At 45.5% G+C, this 22038-nt stretch overlaps 1 long non-coding RNA gene across 1 annotated transcript; it reads left to right on the forward strand.

The window, feature by feature from the left end:
* Positions 1-18391: 18391 nt before the first annotated feature.
* Positions 18392-19562, forward strand: LOC127533468 (uncharacterized). Its single transcript, XR_007941206.1, has 4 exons — positions 18392-18429; positions 18546-18731; positions 18859-19223; positions 19408-19562. It is a non-coding gene; the product is annotated as an uncharacterized LOC127533468 (long non-coding RNA).
* Positions 19563-22038: the final 2476 nt, after the last annotated feature.

Genomic DNA, 22038 nt, shown 5'->3' on the forward strand with positions numbered 1-22038 from the left:
TGCATGACAATTAATTTTGTTACTAATCTTATGTATATTTACACCTGATCTTTAAATAAAATCCCCAGCTCTCCAACATATACTGTATTGATAATAACTAATTTTTCATGTATTTTTTTTCATAAAAACACAGACATCATGTAATGAAATTGGCATTTAAAGGGTTAAAGTAAAATGAATGATTGAATATTGGTATTTTTGGTCAGAACTGAAGTTGATTGAATGATCTGAGCAAAAAAAAGTGCATAAAAATATTTACCTGTTATGTTTTTATAGCAGCTTTTTGAAGAGGACATTTATGTCCTATGATTGCATCAAAGGGTAGTAAATTTAAGTGACCCACAAGGGTTAAACTGCACATGAGCTATCAAGACACCGTCTGAATTATAATGTCACACGAATTCAGGGGGGATTTAGATCAAATGTTCATGTACATTGACTGCACTGCAAAAGGACACAACTGGACAGACAACAGCGATACTAGTGTATCTTTGCGGCAACCTGTGCGGTGTCAGAATACTCCTCTTTTTTCCTCTCTTCACTCAGGCTGACTTGGTGTTCTAGCTCATCCATTCACATTTTAGACAATGCCTTTCCTTGCACAAAACGGGGTCCTATGGATCAGGTGCTGTATGCACCATAGACATAATAAAGAGTAGACACCACTCGTGGTGCTGCGCAGCGAGAAATACGGCCGCCATCTTGGTCCGGTCCTTGGTCCTATTATTCCTGCGATGGATATTAAAATACACCGAACCATTTGTCCTGTATCATAGCTACATGTATGACGTTTGCAGCAAAAAAATCAAAATAAAAAACGCGTGAAAATCAGTTTAATATTCAGAGTTAAGATGGATTAAATGCGCTGTCAAACAGAGCTGAGTGGAGTGGCTGACCGGACCAAGATGGCGGCCCCACCGCTCGTCAGCCCATGCGGCGTCTACTCTTTATATAGGTCTATGGTAAGCACAGCCCGTGTTTTGCTTATAGACCTTTTTCCGAAACGTCATCATCGAACGTCACCGCCGGTCACTGGCCCTAGCAACGCGATTCCGCCATTTTAAGAGGGGTATGCTTTGCCTTGACGACCATTACTTTCCCACGTTTCCCTCCCGATTTGAACGACCAAAAGCAGATATGCCCAAAACCTGCGCTGTTTTTGGCTGTAGTTCTCAGTCATGGAGCAACAAGAACATTTCCTTTTACAGGATTCCGACTGAAAAGGGCCAGAAAAGGAGTTTATGACTCACAGCATTGAGGCGGATAAACAATAATGGAACCACATGGAGCCCACAGTCAAAATGGTTCTATGTTTGCAGTCAGCATTTCGTCAATGGTATGTTGTGTTTCATGCAATTATTACCCCTGAACTGATTTTCTGAAATTATTAATTAATAAGCTTAACCAGTTGCGCTTCAGTGTCCCGCCCGCGGTACACTTTGAAATCTGCATAAGCAATTTGCTAAATGTCTGAAACTGCAAACGTGATTATACAAACACTATACGCCGATGGAAAGCTTAGATTCTCATGAATCCGCCGGTATAAACCACTTTCAGATGTGATTACCACAGCGGGTAATATAACCACATTTGTCCGACAAACAACGAATATCCATCCATCCTTTCTCTATACCCGGCTTCAACGTACACAGCGCGACTCACATTTCCGGATTCATTATTACACACAGATGAAAATATTCCACAAAAAACGGCCATAATCCAACCTTGGACATCCAGACGACACAAGCCAGTAAACTATTTTGTCCAAAACATGTCTTGAAGTCGGTATATAATCCACGAATAGGTCGTTTTCAAGGAAATGCACCTCGCGATGCACATCCAATATTCCCTGTATTTCGCGTCATATTTTTATTTACAAATAGAATATTAGCGATTTTTTTGTACTGAAAGTGGCTGGAATTGACTGCAGCTTATGATGTCTATAATTATCTGAAATGTTGAGGGCTAGCTACTTAGCTTAGGCTAGTGCTAGCTGTGCTTCCCACAAAAAGTCAGGGGTCTTTCTACTCACACTGCTATTTTTTAAACACTCCTAAACTCAATACTGAACAAACAAGTCTCCCTTCTCTCCTCCCTTTCGTTCTGCTAACTACTATGCTGTAATCAGCAGCATTGTCCTCATTATTGTTAGCACCTCATACCCTTGGGCCTAGGGTGGGTAGAGCTCATTTACTGGTATCTGACTCTTAGTTTTGATAATGCACATCTAACTAATATACATACACTACTTCCACTTGAAATTAAAAGGTGTAATGGTTCACCCCGTTAGCTTAACATTAGCTTAGCATAGCGGAGCTGGTGTAGCCGTATCTTACAAGGCATTTATCATTCTGACATTGACCTGTATGCACAAAAACGTATAAATATAAGCATACCTAAAAGAAAACGTATGAGTCCAGGCTTTTGGCTTTCGGCGGTCAAATCACGGTTGCTAATGACTTTGTTGCCCCCTCTTAAAATGGCGGCGTGCGTTGCTAAGGAAGGTATGGTCACGTGTCCCAGACTCTGACGTCACTGCGAAAAGGTCTATACCCTTGGCTGTTAGTCTGGCTCTTTGGTTGGTCTGTCTTGTGCCCTTCTGCAATCGAATTTTATCGAAAGCCCAGAAAATTGCTTTTGAGGGTGTAATCCACTGTAAGACCGGTTTATCTCTACTATGATCATGTAAATGTACAGAGACACACCAATCCACCGTTCCCTCGGGTGGGCCGCATGTGAATTTTCTATCCTTTGTCCGGATCTCTTGGAGGATGTTTGGGTTTCTGTGAGGGAAGACACTTCTTCTAGTTTGGTTATGGTTCAGCAGGTTCTGGCTGCTTTCATTTCTGGAGAGAGGGTTTTCACATAAAACAAAAATTAATGACACAATGGTTATACTTATGACCCCTAAAATCCCCACAGTTTCCCATTTCTTCTCCATGATGATTATATGGTTCTTAACACTTCACCTGTTCTTCACAACCCTCTATAGGGCACTTAAATTCTCCCCCTTTTGTACAAGGGCAATTGTTTCCTTTCTGGTCCGACAACAACAATTCCCCCAGGTAAAACTTCACTCCTTGTCCTCTATGAGTGAACCACCTGCGTCGATCACACAGTTGTACTGATATGTTATGCAAACATGTGTACACTTCAACAGTAAGTGTTCCCCAGTGATATATGTCCTCTGCAACGTGGCTAGGTTTGCCAACCTCTTCTATCAGTGTGTGTTGGTGCATCAGACCCCTGACGTCATGCACTTAAGTCTTTTCTTGTTTCTTTCCGGCTCCTCTGTGGTTCCTGAGCAGGAACACACATACTCCAGTGATACCAGGTGTCACCTTTTCCTCTCAGCCTTACTGCGTGTGACGTCCTCTCTGTCACTTGGAATGGTCCACTCCAGCAAGGTTCCGACCACTTCCGTTTGAACACCTTGAGTAGAACCCACTCAGCCGAGTTGGGTTCTGGATTTTCTTTCACCTCTTCGCGTTTCTCTGTCACCTGTGTAGAGAAAGCTGTGACAAGTGCCGTTAGTTGGTCAAAATAAGGCTTGTACCCTATTTGTTTTTCTCCTGCTGAAACTTCTAGGGGTTCTCTAGGTCCTGGAAACTGCCGGCCAGTAGATAGCTCAAAAGGAGTGAACCCTGTGCTCCTGTTTATTGTACTCCTGACCGACATTAATGCCACAGGTAGTGCGTCAAGCCACGTCATACCTGTGTGAGCACATATTTTAGCCAGTTTTCCCTTCAAATTTTGATTCATCCTTTCCACCCTGCCTTGAGACTGCGGGTGGTAAACTGTGCCAAATGCATGTTGTAAACCTAACATTTGTTCCACTGCTCGCAGGTCTTTGTTCTTAAAGTGTGCTCCATTATCTGACCTTATCCGTCGGGGGAACCCATGTGTTGGAATGTAATGGTTTATCAAGCATTTTATCACAGCTTTACTGTCTTCCTTTGTTGTAGGCCAAGCCTCAGGCCAGCCAGTGTAGGAGTCTACAGCTACCTGTGTCCTCTGACTCTTGTAACCATGTCTCTATAGTCAATGACTATTTCTTGGCCTGGTCTGTTTACTGCAGGAAATCGCCCTGCTTCAGGTTTCATAGTTGGTTTAGGGTTATGTTCTGTACATATTCTGCAGTCTTTCACATACTGGTTGGTCATCTCTGTCATATATGGATGCCACCAATATTGGAGATTTTTTTCGCATTTGTACACTATTTACATGAGCAAGGCCATGCACCTGTTGGAGTAACACCTTTTGCCATGGTGTAGGAAGAACTGGGGTTCCTGACTCTCCTTTCCATACTCCATCCTCATCCACTTTTGCCCCTTTTTCTCTCCACATTGTTTTTTCTTCTGGGGATGCTCTGTTCTGTGCCTCTTTCAAAGTCTGTGTAGTTATTTCAGGTAGAATTTCTGTTACCTATTTCTCAGTTTGTATCATTACCAAGTTGGGAGTGTATCCACTTACTCTCTTGGCCGCCTCATCTGCTGCTTCGTTTCCTCGTGCTATGGCTGTTCCTGCCTTGTCATGGCCTCTACATTTTACTACTGCGACTTCTCTGGGCAGTAGGAGTGCCTCTGCTAACTCCCTCATTTCTTCCTCATGTTTTATTGGTTTTTTGGCGGCTGTTTTAAACCCTACTCTTTTCCATTGGGGGAGCTCTATGTGCACTGCGCCTACTACATAGGCTGAATCAGTGTAGATGGTCACTCTTTTGTCCTTTGTTTCAATGCTTTGATTACTGCTGTGAGTTCAGCTAGCTGAGTTGATTGTTTGCGTGTTAGTGTTCCTGTCTCTACCTCTTCTATTCTCTCTCCTACCTGCCTCATCACTGCATATCTTGCCTTCAGTCCTTCTGCGGGATGTCTGTAACAACATCCATCTGTAAACAAGACTTTCTGTTCTCCTTCTAGTGGCACTGCTGAGAGAACTATTCTGATTTTCTCAGGGGTTTTGAACTTCAGTTCACACTCGTGGCTCTCCCTCTCCCATCTGTTCTGCCATGTTGATTCCTTCATGTGTGTATGTGATGTTAGATGCGGAAAGGATTTTCTCCATTCGTGTTTGTCTCAGTGACGTCATGGTAAATGCTGCTGAGTTTACAAATGCCACTACACTATATGTGGTGAGTACTGTGAGTGGGTGGCCCATGACTATATGTGCTGTTTTCTGCAGGATTTTTGCCACTCCAGCTGCATGTCTTGTACATGGAGGATGTCTTTTTTCAGTATCATCTAAAATGACACTCACATACATTAGTACTTGTCTTTCACTCCCCCTTTTCTGAAACAGAACACCGTTTACCGTGTGTCTTGATTCAGAAACATCCAAATAGAACCTGGTGTTAAAGTTAGGAATGGCCAGATCAGCGGCATATGCCAGTTCATTTTTCAGGTCAATGAAAGCAGTCTCAGTGTCAGTGGTCCATGAGAGAGGTGCAGTCAGGTTTCTCATGCCCTGCTCATTTACCAGAGCACGGAGGGGAGTCGTGAGTTCACTGTAAGAAGGGATGTAATGTCTACTGAAACCAGTCAGTCCGAGAAAAGAAAGCATGTCTTTCACAGTCCGCGGTTTAGGGTGTCCCAAAATCGTGTGCCTATGAGTGCCGGAGAGACCAGAACCTCGTTTGGAGATCACCCGGCCCAAGAAGGAGACCTGCCTGCCGGTGCATTGTAATTTGGAACGGGAGACTTTGAAACCACACTGATAGAGATGTAAAAGAACAGCGTGAGTAGCCTTTAGGCAGGATTTGCTTGATGTAGCTGCCAATAGAATGTCATCCACATACTGGATCAAGATGACATCGTCAGGAAGTGAGCATGAGGCGAGAAGTTGTTTCTGGACCTGATTGAAAATACCAGAAGATAGGATGAAGCCTTGTGGCAGTCTAGTGTAGCGATAACGGGAGCCTCTGAATGTAAATGAGAAAATGTCACGGAGCTCCTCAGCCAATGGGAGACAGAAAAAAGCATTAGCTAAGTCAATGCAGGAGAACCACTGATGATCAGGAGTGAGGGAGGCGATGGCTGTATATGGGTTAGGAACAGGAGCGGTAGATGTGGAGACCACACTATTGATTTTCCTTAAATCATGTGCCATTCTGTATTTACCTGTCTGTTGTTTTTCCACTGGTAAAATGGGAGTATTCCAGGACCCTTTAGAGGGTTCCAGGACCCCAGCTGCTAACAGACCCTCAATTGTGTCAGCAAGTCCTGCCTCAGCTATCGGTTTGTGTCTGTATTGTGGCTGCCAAATAGGTGGAGTGTTGGACAATGAAAATGTAATGGGAGTCACAGTCTTACAATGACCCACATCAGTGCTGCCTGTTGACCACAGAGTATCAGGAAGAGTAGATAACATGGCTTCACTATCCTCATGATCAGTTGCTTCTCTACCATGGTCGCGTGAGATTTGTCTATGTTCCAACAGTACAGAATCTGATGTATGGATGGAGATCTTATAAGATTTGTGGGTCGGAGAGAAAAATACGTTTGGAAGCTGTGTGTCTGCCCAACCAGTGGCCTGTGTCAATGTTTTCATCATCGGCCCTAAGTCTTTAGCTTGGTGCCCTCCATGAATCAAAAGCGTAACATGAGGAGATGCTTCACCTGCCATGGAATACCAGTGAAGTTGAGATTCAGTTAAGGCCACGTCAGCAGCAACACCCTGTGGGCCCACATAGATGTTTTGAGAGGTGATAGGCCAAATATCACCATCTGCCTGAGACATGAAGTTCTGGTAATAGATGTCATCGCCAGTCCTGTCATAATTTAGAGTGACATGATAGGGGTCAAGAGGTGAAAAGAAAGGTGCCAATGAAGAGATCCAGGGTTTCCACGCCCAGAAAGCAGACAGAAAGCCAGAGTGGGAGTCAGACTCAGACTCCAGAAGACCCCAGTAGATGTCCACCCATGTTGGAACAGCCGTGGGCGATGAATCAGACGTCAACAGCATCTGTTTGCCAATCGTAAGCCACTGAGTGGAACAGTTAATGGAGTATTCATTAGGGAAAGACAACATTACTCCATCCGCGGAGCACAGAATTGATGCTCCTGCCTTAGTAAGAAAGACTCTGCCACACAAGTTCACAGGAGAGTTCGGAGAATAGGCATAGCGTTGGCGAAACCTCTGTCCAGCAACAGATGTAATGAGTGGTTTAGTAATAGGCAGTCTTTCAACGTCCCCAGAAAACCCTGTAACTTCCACATATTGAGGAGAGAACATGTCAGGTGGAAGTGGAGTGGTCAGTGTGGAATAAGTGGCCCCCGTATCCACCAGAAAAGGCAACTCATGTCCATGTACAGTCATGTGAACCATAGGGTCTGCCAGCCCCAGGTTCTGGGTTATCTGTGGGCACCTTCAGGCTTCATAAAAGTCCGGCTGAGCAACAGCTGGATACTGTCCCGGTGTGGGTGCAGCTGTGGCATGTGGAGCCACGTAGGTGCCTCTGCCCCTTCCATAGGGTGTCGTTTGTGGGGGATAGTAGGGATTGCTGGGACATTCTCTCTGGAAATGTCCTAACTGACCACACCCATGACAAGCATACAACCCCCACGTGGTCCCCTCCCCCTCTGACCCCTTCTATAAGGACCGCTTGGTCCTCGTCTAGGATATTGTTGATACTGAGGCTCCATACATGGAGCCGGTCCCAAAGTGGGAGGTTGCAGCGGGTTTGTGAGGCTGCTGAGGTAGCACCTCCTGCTGAATCATTTGTTTTTTGGGCTGTGTTTTTGATTTATTTGCGTCGCTGTGGGCTTTTGCTAATTGGAGTTTTAGAAGTTGTATCTTCTGTAACTCTACCTCATCAATTTGTTGTTGAGCTTTATCTTGGGCTCTTTTAAGTGGTGTGTGAAATGTCTCTCCCATGTCTCATCTGCACAACCTGGTATATCAGGGTTCTCATCCATTGCGGCTTTAACTGTGTCAGGGGACGCCCTGTAAAACTGCGTTTCTAAATTGTGAAACTTGTAACTTGTCGCCCTGGGGATGGCTGCCAGTTGCATTCATCCACTGAGTTCTGCACCTGCTAAGATATGTGAGACCATCTTCTCCAGGTTTACAAGAGAAGGAAAGGGCATGTAGTGTTCCAGCAGGGAGGTGATATTTGTCTCTCATTGCTTTGCCTACTAGGTGACCCCAAGCCGCAAATCGTATGTCGTTAGGTAAGTAGCGTGTTCCGGCTCAGTCTTCTACGTCATTCAGGTCATATGTGGAAGTTTGTTTTCCAAGCAGTGCTCTAAAGTCTCCTAAGGCCAAAGTGTGTTCGTGAGTCAGTCTCTCAAATTCACCCATCCATTGTTGTCCTCCAGCAGTGGGGGGTGGCATTTTCTCAACTATAGAGTTTATGTCAGTGAATGAAAATGGCATATACTTATTGTTTTTGCCTTTAGCCGTCTGTACCAGTGGCATCTGCCAAGGTGATTTAGACTTTGGTTGGGCTCTCAGATTGTATTTTGATTTTGTGTTGCGTTGTGGGTGTTTTGTCATGGTGCCATTCATGGTGCATTTCAATGTCATAGTGTTCCTCATCTTCCTCAACTTTCTCTTCCCCTTCATCCTCTTCATCCTGTGACTCCATGTCCTCCTCTGCTGCAGCTTGTTGTTGTGCTAGAGTTAACCTAGCCCTTGCTGTTTCCCTCAGATTTCTTGCTGCCCATTCACCTGTTACAGACTGGAATGGTAGGAATGGTTCTTCTTCATCTTCCCGAGTCGTCTCAGCTCTTTGGCTTCTGCGAGAGGTCTTGCTACCCTGGCTCTCCCCCCCTTCTTTTCTACCTGTTCTTGGGGAGGTGTCATGCAATGTGGTGTCTGTGGTTGTCTTGCTATGCTGGTCTGTCTTCTGGTGTCATTTTGAGGTATTTGAGGTGTAAAGAATTGTGTAGGCCTGGGCATGTCTTCTCCCAGAAATGTTCCTACTTCTTCAGTCAATCTACGTCTCTCCTCTCTTAGGTGCTGTAGAGCTCTCTCTCTTTTATCCTGCTCTTCCTGCAACATAGTTAGGTGTCTGTTTATCTCGACTTGCTCTCTCTGTTCTTCCTCAAACATTTGTACATTCAGAACCCCGCTTGTGACTAGCAGCTCAGGCATCTGGTAAGAAGCGGTCTGGTATGACAGTGGAGGGGGGGCACATGGTAGTGAGGGATACAATGATTGACAGTCAGGGCGACCTTCCTGAGTTTCTGATGTTTTGTCACTGTCTGTACCTGCCTTATCTTTGTCCCTTGTTTGTTGGCCTTCACTCTTGGGCTTCTCTGGGGGACTCAAGGCTTTACAGGCTAAACCCATCTGGTGACTGACTCTGCATTCTTCCTCTACTTCGTCTACTTCTTTTTTGGTTTTTCTCTTTATCAAAAATCCTGTATTCTGTTGAGTTTGTTTCATTTGCTTTTCTTTGATTATATCATCCTCCAAGTTTGATAATTGTTGCCACAGCAGTGGGTCTTTGTCATCTGCAATTTGTCCTGATTCTTTTAGTTCTTTGAATTTTGTGTCATTAAACAGTCTTTTCTTTTTTCTGTCTTTTGGTTTTTCTCCGCTGACTAATTGAGTTACAGCTATTTCCCACTGTTTTTCCAAGGACCAAATGTCCTTTTTTGGATCTTCTTCTGCCATATTTGATCAGAATGCATACTACAGGGTGTGTTTGACCAGTATCAATGCTTCTTGAGCCAATTCAGAGTCCTCAGAAATCAAGCTTCTAGAATACACTATTGTATTCCGGATTTCTGCTGGGGGTTCTAATCCCAGGACTGAGAATCGTTTTAGAGTTACCGTCAAATCACACCTAGAACCTATTGAACAACTACTCAGTAACCTACTTCAACTGACAACAGCTTTATGTTTACACCGTTAGGTGTCAGGCTGTCCGCTGATTCGGTTACTTTTCATTCCATTTATACATGAGCTCCTCATTCACATTCTCATTCGCACTCTCTTTCACACTCTCTGAGACGCCGTTACACTAGGCAGTACCGTTCACTTTATCTCAGTGAGGTTCCACAAGACACGAAGACTTTATTACATAAAACCGGTTGTCCACTTCATTCACTTTTTTAGTCACTGGTTGTCATCACTGTTTTTTGTCTTTTTATATTTTTATTAAGCAAGCTTTTAGAGGTGAACTACGTCCTCAGGGCTTCTAAACCCGGTATTTTCAACCACTCGTCAGCGATCCAGGCTTATACCAAACCGTCCAGGTCTATTTGCCAGCCTAAGAAACTGTTGCCTAACAGGGATTACATTACACTTAGGGTTGCAGAATAAACCCTCTGCTCTATCCACCTTTTGGAGGGACTCCTAAACCCCCCGGGTCTTCTAACCCAGAACAGAGTATCCAGCCAGAGATTCTATTCTCTGTGGATCAGTGACTTTTTCATTCCATTAACCTTAGTACTTCTTCATCATTTTCATTTCTTCCAGAAGCACATTCAATTTTGTATACTAGGACAGACAGTTGGAGATTTGACAACAGTATTTTAGAATGTCCAATAGCAGAACTTTGATATTAACAGGTGTCTGCTTACCTTTTTATTGGGGCCCCGTGTTGTCAAAATCCTCTGGATGTCCGTTGGTTATTCAAAGTCTTTGTTCTGGTCAGTTCTCCTTCTCTATCCGGGTCACGGCACCAAATTGTTGGAAATCAGCCTATCCTACAATTAAACAAACCAACAGAATATGTGCAAGGCTATTTCCGCCCAGTTCTTTTGATGGAGTAGTCAGGAGACTTCTTCTTAAAAAAAGTATTTATTACAGCAAAATTGAATGTGCGATACAGAGCTCTGGGCCTGAATCCTCTGTCCCTAACCAACAACAAGCGTTCAGTCAGTTCGGATGGAATCAGACTCCTAACTTTTCCTGACCCAGTCTTCTTATACTCTAACAGTGTGTATATCTATCTAGGCTGGCCGCTCCCTCCGGTGCTGCGTTAGTCCACTCTCCTCTGTCACAGCTGATGTTTTGTCATTATTGCTCTCGTAGGAATGACTTCACCCCTGCAAAGCAAGATTAGAGACTGCACACACAACAAGCTCATGTTCTTTACTGATTACGGCTTACGTCAAAAACTATCTGTACCTTTATTATCAAAAACTGTGTACTTTGATTATCAATCACTTTATGGCTTGATCATCCTTGCATTCAATGATATGAGTAATAAGTAGAATAAAGCATAAGCTCCTTCTTATTGATTCTGGACTTTTCTACTCTTTGTTTCATTACAGTCACACCATGGTAATGATGCTCTTGACCTTCCTATTCCTCAGAACCAATACAACTCTTAAATATGCACACTTAGCAAATTATGAAACACACCATTTCCCACACCAGGCAATCCTTCAGGTCTTGGCTCAGGTCTGCAAAGGCCTGTCGCAATTCCTTCTCCCTAGCCTTGAAGTTTGTACCCTGATCTGTGTACAATTCTGCAGGGGTTCCTCAGCGAGCAATAAATCTTCTCAGGGCCATGAGAAACGAGTCCACATTGATACTCGTCAATACGTCCAGGTGCACACAACGGGTTGTCAGGCACTTAAAGATGATTCCCCATCTCTTTTCATTGCGTCAGCCAATTTTGATAGGGAATGGCCCAAAGCAGTCCATGGAGTGGAAGGGTGGTTCTAGGATTCTAAGCCTGGCTGGTGGTAAGTCAGTCATTTTTGGAACCACTGGTTTCGCCTTCCATCGCCTCCACTCGAAGCACTGATGCTGATGTTTTCGAATGGCCTCCCTAGCGCGGAGAATCCAGAATGTACGATGTATCTCCCCAAATACTCTTTCTGGACCCGGGTGGCAGAGTATGCGGTCATAATCCTGAATGAGGAGCTTGGTTATTAGATGACAGGGATGGAGAATAACTGGATGAATAGCAGACTCCTGAAGCCCTTCGACCTGCCTAAGATGGCCTCCAACTCTGATCAACCCAGTGGCTTTATCGAAATCAGGAGCTAAGGTGAGTCTGCGGTTACTTGTTGACACAGGTTTACCAGCTTTGAGGAGATTCATCATGAAAACTGTCTTGTTGAGATTTACAGAGAAGGAGCATCTCTGCTTTCTGATAGCAGGTAGCTGAGGGTTTGCCTCCTTCACTAGCCGCCCCGTGCAATGCCTGTGCTGTAGCATCCAACAGCTTGCTCCATGTGTCAAACTGATGTAGCAGGATGAGTTCTGCTTAAGGACATTTTGTGTCCTCTCAGGTAGCGCTGGGCTGTGGGCCAATCGGAACACGCCCACCCACTATAAAAGTTGAGAGGGGCCCCTGTACTCTTTCTCTCTTTCTCTTCTGCTGAGGCTGAAGACACGCCCCTTCCGGCTGCTCGCCCTGCTGCTCTCACCGGCGTTCAAAACATTCGGCGCGTTACTCTGATTGGTGTTGTGTAGCCACATTTGTGTTGCCAAAGGTAGGGTCTTTACCTCTTTTGTCTGGTGTTTATTACGGTCAGGAGCCTGCCTGTATGGTAAATGTTTTTACAATTGTAGGAAGCCGTAGCGGCTGGACCGGCTTCTGACGTGCTCTCCCTGTCCTGTGTGTGTGTGTGTGTGTGTGTGTGTGTGTGCGCGTCACGCTGCTGTACAGAGGTAGGTTCAGTTTCTTTTGTGTTGAGCAGAACTAATTGTCCTGTTTGTAACACCGCCCTTCTGTTTTCCCATGCTGTTTAGTGGCAGCACCAAGGACCCGCTGCTGCTTTGCTTGGCTGCTGCTTTGCTCGCTGCTTTGTGTACTGCATGTGTACCGCTGTGCTTCGCTTCGCCCGGCCGTGTATCTGTGGCCTGCTACACGGCTAACCGGGGCTAGCTGCTGCTATCTCTCTGCCTCACTCGCCTGGCCTACCTCTATCCGGTGTCAGCCGGGTTCGGACCAAGCGAGTTATGAACTGGGTTATTTTTAACTGTGTCTAGCTCTGTGATTTTAATTGTTGCCTTGTCTGTTTTTTTTTTTATCTGCGCCCACAGTGGGGACACAGTGTTATTCGTTGGACATTATTTTGGGTTTTGTTGTTTTTCTGTTTTGCCTTATGCCCCTTATTGGTTTAATGTCCAGCTAGTATTGATTTGTTTTTTTCGGTTTTTATGAGCTTTATTTGTTTTTTTGATATTTGTTTTCTCGGTTAAAATATTCATTCTGATTTGGTTATTAGTTTAGTTTTTTTGTTTCCGTGTTCTCCACTGATTCCCTTCTATGTTTCAGAGGCTGTGTACCTGTGGTCGGGACGTGGTGTCGTTGGTGGTGGTCTCCTCCCCGTGTGATGTGTGAACCCTGGTTTTTTTGGTTTCGTTTTGCACGTGTGTGATTTTTCTTTATTCACTTAGTGACCTCTCCCTGGGCCCTGTTCCTCCCCTCCGTCAACACACCGCCACATGGTAAGCAGACCTCTGACCCTTTGCACCCCTTTTCCCCTTATTTTATCATGTGTTAACTGATTTTAATTAGTTGTGTAAATAAAATTTGGATTATTGTACGGGAACAACACGTCTCTCGCTTCATGATATATGAACCTGTGTGCCTCAACGTGCTTTTAAGAGGCAAAGACTTTCCTTGGGGGCTCTCGCCCCAAGGTGGCGTTGTCAAGCTCAACTTAGAAGTTAGCCCTCCTAGCTGCTACTGCACTCGCCACACTGAGCTGGGTCTGGAATGGCTGGGTTCTTGTCAACAGTGGTGATACCACAGGTAACAGATCTAATAAGCTCAACAGCATCCTCATTTGAGCAGGTTGCTGGTTTGATTGGCCAGTGGTCAGGAGTCTGCAGCAAGAACGCAGGATCCTGACTCCATCGATTAGGGGGAGCCAACTCTGCCAGGGTTTTACCTCTGGTGAGGTTGTCTGCGGGGTTGCAGGCAGAATCCACATATCGCCAGGAATGCAGATCTGTCAGCTCTTGGATTTCTGCAACCCTTGTGCCGACAAAAACCTGGAAACAACACGACTCCGACTGGAGCCAGTTGAGCACGGTCGTGGAGTCTGTCCAGTACACAATGTGCCTGATGGGTAAGGTAAGCTCATTTCTGATTAGCTTAGCGAGCTGGGCACCGGTCACTACAGCACATAGTTCTAGTCGTGGTATCGACTGCTGTTTTTTTAAGGGGCAACTCGGGATCTGGGCATGATGAAGGTGACTTGGACGTTGGCTTGGGCGTCCTCAGATCGCAAATATGCCACTGAGCTGTATGAAAACATGTATGTCACTGGTGAACCCTGCCTTCTCCATGTTAGCTGTGACATAACATCTGGGCATAGTAATCTGCTGCAGACCTGAAAGCTCACCTTGCCACGCATTTCATTTCTGGAGCAAATCATCTGGGAATAGTGGGTCTCCCATTCCCGCTGCTTATCCCACAACCTCTGCACCAGCACCTTTGCCTGAGTTGTGAATGGCAGTATGAATCCAAGGGGGTCATACTGTGAGGCAAGAACCCTGTAGATTTTGCGTAGGGTATGTGTTCCTAATTCAACTGGACGATGCTTGAACCCAAGGATGTCATTCGAGAACTGCCACTTCAGACCCAGAGTGGATTCTTGGGGATCTGTGCAATCTTGGAACAGCCACTGCTCAGTGCTGTCTGCTCTTGCCTCCTTTGGTAGATGTTTCACCACAGCTGCCTCATTACTGGCCCACTGACGCATTTCAAATCCACCAGATGCCAACAGGTCTCTCAGCTTGGTGACGAGTTATTTTGCCTCTTCCATGTTAGGTAGACTCTGAAGACAGTTGTCGACATAAAAGCATTGCTCCACAGAGAACCTAATATCTTCCTCAGGATGGCTGTGGTCAACGACGTGCCTTTGAAGGGCAAAGGTGGTGCAGCATGGGCTGCATGTGGCACCAAAGGGGAGGACCTGCCATTCATAAGTGTCTGGTGCTGCAATTGTGTCTGTTCCACGCCATACAAATCGCAAAAGCATGTGGTCCGAATATTCGCGAATATTCGTTCGCCGTCGCCCCTGGTACCCGAGAGGCATGGCGTGCTGTGTCGGCTGAGGATGACAGCCGGCGGGCAGGAAGGACGGGATTGCTCGCGTACCTGACAGACGCCCGCCGTCAGCTGGAGAGAGCCGAGCTCAGTGAAGCTGACCCCCCCACCCACAGAAAAAATCCAAGCAAACAGGCTGAGTGGTTAGTGCCTCGTTTGTGCTGATTTGTGCCATTAAAATTTCCGTTTGAGCTGCTATAATTTCTGAGATATTACAAGTTTTATTTACAGACGATCACATGACCCTAATTGATGATGTCTGTGGTCTGCACCATAGACATCAACACCACCGTCTGTGGCTTTCACCAGCGGCAGTGTTCTGCGCTTCCTACAGAATGTTGTACTAATTAACTGTTCAATCAGCGACAAAGTGAAGTTAAATAAAAACTGACATTACAGGTTAAGTGATTTATAAATACCTATATTGTTTTTTAGGGAGCCGGGTTTTTCTATATGGAGTTTTATTAAAGGGGACATATTATGCAAACCTCACTTTGTGAAAGTGTTCTTACAGTAGTGTGTGTTGCAGTAGCTCATTATGAGGTTTGAATTTGAAAACTGTCTGTTTCCTCCCTGCCTTGCTCCACCACATTTTGTGAAAATGCCTGCTCAAACGTCTGATTTTGATTTGGGTCTGCTTATGACGAAATAAGCGGATTTGACTCCTCCCCCTGACTGCGCCCCCCCTCTGCACTGTCCTACCAGCGTGCGTTGTCCTGGGTGAGGGAGGGGGTTCTGGAGTGGCGGTTCCCTCACAGCGCCACTCTTCTCTCGTTTCCCAGAGCTCGGCTTCTCGGTGCGGGCGCCGGGCAGGCTCGTGCGAAGTGACCAGGCTCATGGCACCGGTAGCAGCTGTCTGGAGAGCGGCGGCGACGTAGGCGGCTCGGTCTCTCGCCCCTCTTCTTCTCCGGGCCTGCTCTGAGCCATCCTGACGTGCGGCTTGAACGCGGAAGTCATGGGGGGCCGGGATGTGATCCTCTCTCGGCTTCTCGTAGTGCCTCGGTGGCCGGAGCATCTCCCCAGCTGCCAGAGCATCTCCCCAGCTACCGGTGCCATGAGCCTGGTCACTTTGCACGAGACTGCCCGGCGCCCGCACCGAGAAGCCGAGCTCCGGGAAACGAGAGAAGAGTGGCGCTGTGAGGGAACCGCCACTCCAGAACCCCCTGGCTGGCTGCCGGAGGCTGGGGAGATGCTCCGGCAGCCGGCAGACCATCTCTCCTGCTAGCGGCTGCTGCCTGTGGCGCCCCACCATTTCGCTGTGGCAGGTTCTTGGTGTGGTGGAGCTGTCGGGGATTACGGGAGCGAACTCTCCGCTGGCCGGCTCTTTTCCTCTTGGGTTTGCTCCCAAGAGGTGGCTCAGTCCCTCGGTGACAGCTCGTTGGAGCTCCCTCAGTTCTTCCTCCATCTGCAGTCGGGCGAGCGCCATCCCACTTCTGACACCAATGTAGCACTGAGCGCATCCTCTCCCAGAGAGGGGAGGGGGAGTGGACAGATGCGTTCATTTGCATACCTGGAAGCAGGCCCAGAAACAGCTTGTTCTGAGGAGGGCTGGTGAGAGTGAATTTTTCAACCGCTGAAACTCCGAACAAAGGATGATTTTGGGGCGAACAAACTTAAATACTATGTTTTTGGGCTTCTGAGACCGATATGACGTGACTGAAAAATAGCATAATATGGGACCTTTAAATTATATATATTCTGTTGGAGCCATTTTAATCAGCAACCAATGAGTGGTGCTGTGACCTAGATACCTGTTTATTTGAAGGCCACACTAATTGGCACAGGTGTGATGCATACGGGAGCTGTATTGTGGCGTGGACTGTTGGGAAGACCTTGCTCTTTGTTGATATCGGTGAACTCCAGATGGTAAATAAATTGGTTTCATATATCCATTCATAGTTATGAGTGTGAACATTTGCTTTTTGTAAATATAGAAACATAAACTCTATGGCGTTGTTTTTGCCACGACAAGTACAAGAGCACGTCAAAGCAGCCAGAACGTTGTTAATTAATGTTCCACAGCCCACCATGAGGTCAGCGCATGATCAATATAGGTAATTGACTGAGAGAAAAAAGAACCGTGACTTTGAAGAGGATACAGAAGAAGATGACTGTGTTTGAAAATTCAATATACATTAGACTGAAAAAGAAAAGCCTGAAAAAAGACTTTTGATTTGGAAAATCAACTTTATGTGAAAAATTGAACGTACTGATAACACAAACTATGGAATATTTTAAATAGCCAAAAAATAGCCATATTGAACACATGTAGCTATAATAAACCACATAATGAATAACAGTATAGCCACAAGTGGCAATTAACAGGGTCCAAGCAACCTGGCAGCAATAGCACCTTGATTAATGGCTTAAACAGGGCCAATTTTGAACAATGCTCAATTTACTGTGTATAGCAGAGCATGTGCTTGTAGCTTTTCCTTCTCAGATGCTGCTGTGACTCCACTGGTCAAGTCATCATACTGCTCTCACACACAGGAAGCTCTCCTGCAGTATGCAGTGTAGTGCCCCAGACCATCCTTGGTCAAGCTTCCCTGGAAAGCAATGATAGCCCTCAGAGTGAATGTCTTTCCTTGGAGAACCATATTGGAGGGAAATTCACTCAAGCAAAATTCAGTTTGGTTTGCAGGGTCTGTGTCAATCCATGTTACTTCTCCAATGCTGTAGCTATGAGTAACTGTCCCTGCAAAGAGCACTTTTCCTGAGGTTCTGTTTGCTGTTTTCAGTTCTGCTGGACACTGAGAATGCTCCAGGATTGGCCTGAGGCAGGGAGACTGGGGCAGCCGGAGTCCTTCTTCCACAGCAGTGTCAAGCTGAGCCACACCAGAATTCCTCAGAACAGAAAGGTCAGGAGAAACAAGTGGCACTTCCCTTGTCATTCCTTTGCTGAGGTAACAGTACTGTGAAGAGCAGTGTTTTGTGAGATACACTCTGGATACATTTCTCATTGTTTTTGCAATGACAGCAGAGATGTTGCACTGTGCATCAACTTGGAGGGCACCGGACCTCAACTGGACTGCTTCAAACATTGTACTAAGCAGCTCTGCCCTCTGTGAGTATGTCTGTTTGGTGACCCCATCTGTGACAACAGCTTTCACCAGCTGCAAGACTGGGTTGTCACTGTCTCTCCTAACAGCATTTTAAAATCCAGAGCTGTCACAGAAAGCACAACATAAAGCCTGACAAAACGCATCAAATGTGCAGGTGTTCAACACAGAGATCATTGATTTGCCAAGTCTAATAGGCTGATGAAGGTTTCCATTTTTAATAATCCCACCTTCACTCTTTTGGCCCCAAAAGATGGATCTACGTGGAGCCACTCAGCGCAAGGAGAGAGGTAGGAAGTCCTCTTCCTTTTTTGGTGGAACCACTAGGCCTCTCCAGTTTTCAACTGCATCTTCATCTGTTGAAGGAATGTTTGTGGCAGCATCACATTCCACAAAAGGGTGAACATCCATTTTTATCTTGCCTTCTGCACTGTGGGTAGTCATGGATGCTGGATTGGCTTCTGTGACTATCACAGACGCCGCTGTTGCCTCATCTTTGGTCATTTCTTTTGCAGAGCAAATCCGCATATTTCCTTCAATGAAAGACAGATGACGAGCAATGAAGCGATCAACTCGAACAGGCAAGTTTTCATGTTTGAAAAGGCCATGTTTTATATTTTTGAACTCTGCTTCAGCAGTGGCTGAGCTTGCTGTGATGCTGGTGCTTTGGAAGAGAGGGACCATTATTCCTGTCCAGAGCGGTAAGTAACTTGCAAGCCGTATTATGTGGGGAATAATCTTAGGGAGGAAGTGAATATTGTCTCGATCCCCGTTAGCTGCAGCAAGTGACCTGCTCTCCTCGCATATTTCTGTTACCCACTGTCGTAGGTCAGTCTGGATCTCATCACATGGATCCACTGTTTTCATTTCCTCTCTCTCTTCTCCTGGAGTGATGATGGAGTCTTCTGCAATTTGGGCTTTTAGATATTTCTTGCACCTTTCTGATGCGAGAGGGACTCCAGAACTGTTGTCACCCTCTGCCTCACTGAGGGCAACAACAGTGATAGCACGTAAGATGTGTTTTGCGTGGTCCAAGGATTGCGACTGAAGAAGCTGTGCTAATGACCTGACAAAGAAATCTTTGACACGATGTGCTTTGTTTTTCAGGCAATCCCACTGGCAGATAATCTTGATGTAGTGTGCAACATCAACCCTGACAAAACAAGGGGGAAATTTTGCAGACTGGTTCCCACGTAAGACATTGAAGCATTCATTAATGTAGGTCTTAAGATCAGGATGAGGAGTGAAAGCCTTGACCAGAGCTCCAAGAATGACCAGAGAAAAATCACTCACAGCTTCCTTTGGAACAGCTGCGCCTGCACGAATCCATTCTGCTAACCAATTTGCAATGGCATTAACATCATGTCTCTCTGACAGCATTTGCACCACTGGGACACTGGAGCAGTTGTGTGCTGTCAGAACACCTTGATAAAGGAAGATATGGCCAGATGTACCATTTGATCTCACCAGTTTTCTCACTACTGAGCCAGTTGCATCAAAACACACTGCTGGGTGAGTTGTCTTAGACAACGTCTTATATACATGCAGCTGAGTTTGACTCCAGTAGTGACAGAAAAACTTATCCAGTCCAATGTCTCGAATGCTACCACTGTGAGGTGCACCATATTTTAATAACTGCCAAGATATAATAGGATCTTTGTCCCCTAATTCCAGATCTTTTCTCTCTTGTTTGGCTTTCTGCAGGGTGGCCAAATTCAGTAGGTGGCTTGGCTCAGGATCTCCAACATCCATTAGATCTGCTGCCTTTGCTGACCTCCATACAGCTGGTTCCATCCTGCCCTCACACAGCTCTTTCGCAATCTCCTCACGCAGGTTTCCAGACATGAACCGCTTGGAACGGCCAGTGTGCAGCGAGATGTCTGTATTTTTCTGTCACATTGAAGCATCATTGGGGTATTAATTGCTGGCTCTCTGTCACATTTCATTTCCAAATGGCCATTGCACTCCTTACAGTAGCCTCTAATCTGTATGTAAGCATTGGTGACAGTTGGATAAACCTTGGCTCTTTGGAACACAAATGTGCATGAGATTTTTATCTTCTTCCACATTAAATTATTTATGACATGAGTGCAAGTGCCAGGTTTGAAAACTGTGTATTCTCTTTTCTGAGATGGAGAAAACTTGTCTTTGTATTGCACTTTTTCTGGAATAAATTTAATCCATTTCTCAAAAGGTACTTCCAGCTGAAAAGCATGACAATGTTTTTGTTCAGGAGAAATGCAACCTGAGTCTGACTCCATGTCAACAGTGCTGTCTGGATCACTTTCCTGGGGCCTCATTTATAAAGCTTGCGTACGCACAAAACAGGGCTAGAAAGTGGCGTACGCCACTTTCTACGCAAAGGTTGTGATTTATAAAAACAAACTTGGCGTGAGAATGTGTGCACCGGTTCGCCAACCTTGATTCTTGATGCTTGCTTACGCACAAAACAGGGCGTAAATCACAAACTTTGCGTAGAAAGTGGCGTACGCTGTGTTCGTTGTGATTTCTAAAACAAACTTGGCGTGAGAATGTGCGCACCGGTGCACCAACTTTGATGCTTGCTTAAGCACATTTTGGAGACAGAGAGAACGGCAGTGCTGGAGGGTGAAGTGGTGAATTGAAACCAGACTGATCTCAAACCTTTATTGTTATCACATATTAGACTTGTAGAGCCGGATAATCATAAACCCTCATTGTTGTAGATGTTCATATAGTGCATCATTCGGCCGACGACTGTATTTGCAGAACTATGTTCATATATTAACAGGAGCGGATTGAACGTTATTTCATTCGGTCGTTTGACCGAAGGGCCGGTCCACATCTGGGGCCAGTGCGGTGATCTTTATTAAATAATTTTGTTTACTGATCACCCGGCGCCCGTACGGCTCATCGGGGAAAGCAGAAGACCCATTTGTAGGGGTGGTCTCTGACGCAGTGGCCCGGCTTCGGTTCCTGCCCGCGGCACTTTTATGCATGTCTTCCCCCTACTCTTCTCCCCATTTCCTGTCACTCTTCACTGTCACTATCACAGTAAAAAGGCAAAAAAAGTAAAGAATTTTGTTTATTTATCCATATGCGGCCGAATGGGATGAGCGTCCAACCATTAATCAGCCCTGTACAGGCACACATGCTTCACACCACAACCCCCGAGTGAAAATGAATTTGTCTGTACACCGAAAAAATGTACATTCAATCAGTTTACAAATTATTTGTACATCGGACATGATCAGAACAAATTTAGTGGCAGGGTGGCCTGGGTCAACACATGATTCATTCATCCTGACGCACAGCAGTGAAAAGACTGCAGGGGGCGCTGCGTGAAATGCCGTGGATCAGCAGCTTATTTATATACAGATACATTCATGAGTTACTTTGCATTGACCATTCATGGTAAAATGTGGGTGTGTTGTGGGCGGAATGTGAGGTGGATCCACCGGTGCAATCTTCCAGCTGGTGTGTGATTCATCAAGAAATTGCATGCAGCTGTGCTTACGCAAAGTTTTATAAATCAGGGGCGAAGGGCATACGCCCTTTTCGTATTATAGGCGTACGCAAACTTTAGTATGAATCCTACGCAATGTTTTATAAATGAGGCCCCTGGTCACTAAATTCCAAAACTGACCAGATGTTATGTCTGTTCAGCTTCACAAAAGTGTACAGGGCCTTTGCAGACATCTTGCCTTCTAACTGCTGACTCAGCTCTGTCCAGACAGTGGCAGCTGGAGTGGCTATTTTGCCATTGTCCACTATGGCCTTTTCTGAAGTGCAGAGAACAGCAAAAATTGAATCCCTGTCTACTGATGGCTTTCGGGGCATCTAGTTTAAAAAAACAAACAAACAAAAAAACGATGATTAGCACTGATCAAAACATTAATTCTGGCCTATATAATCTTCCTGGAGACACAAAGCATATCAGTATCCAGCAATCTACATGCTTACTTGGGTCTTTTGTGCATTTACAAATGCAGTATTATCTGTTCAATTTTGAAAATGTTAGTGATACCA

This window comes from Acanthochromis polyacanthus, chromosome 3 (assembly GCF_021347895.1).
Source record: "Acanthochromis polyacanthus isolate Apoly-LR-REF ecotype Palm Island chromosome 3, KAUST_Apoly_ChrSc, whole genome shotgun sequence".
Classification (NCBI taxonomy): Eukaryota; Metazoa; Chordata; class Actinopteri; family Pomacentridae; genus Acanthochromis; species Acanthochromis polyacanthus.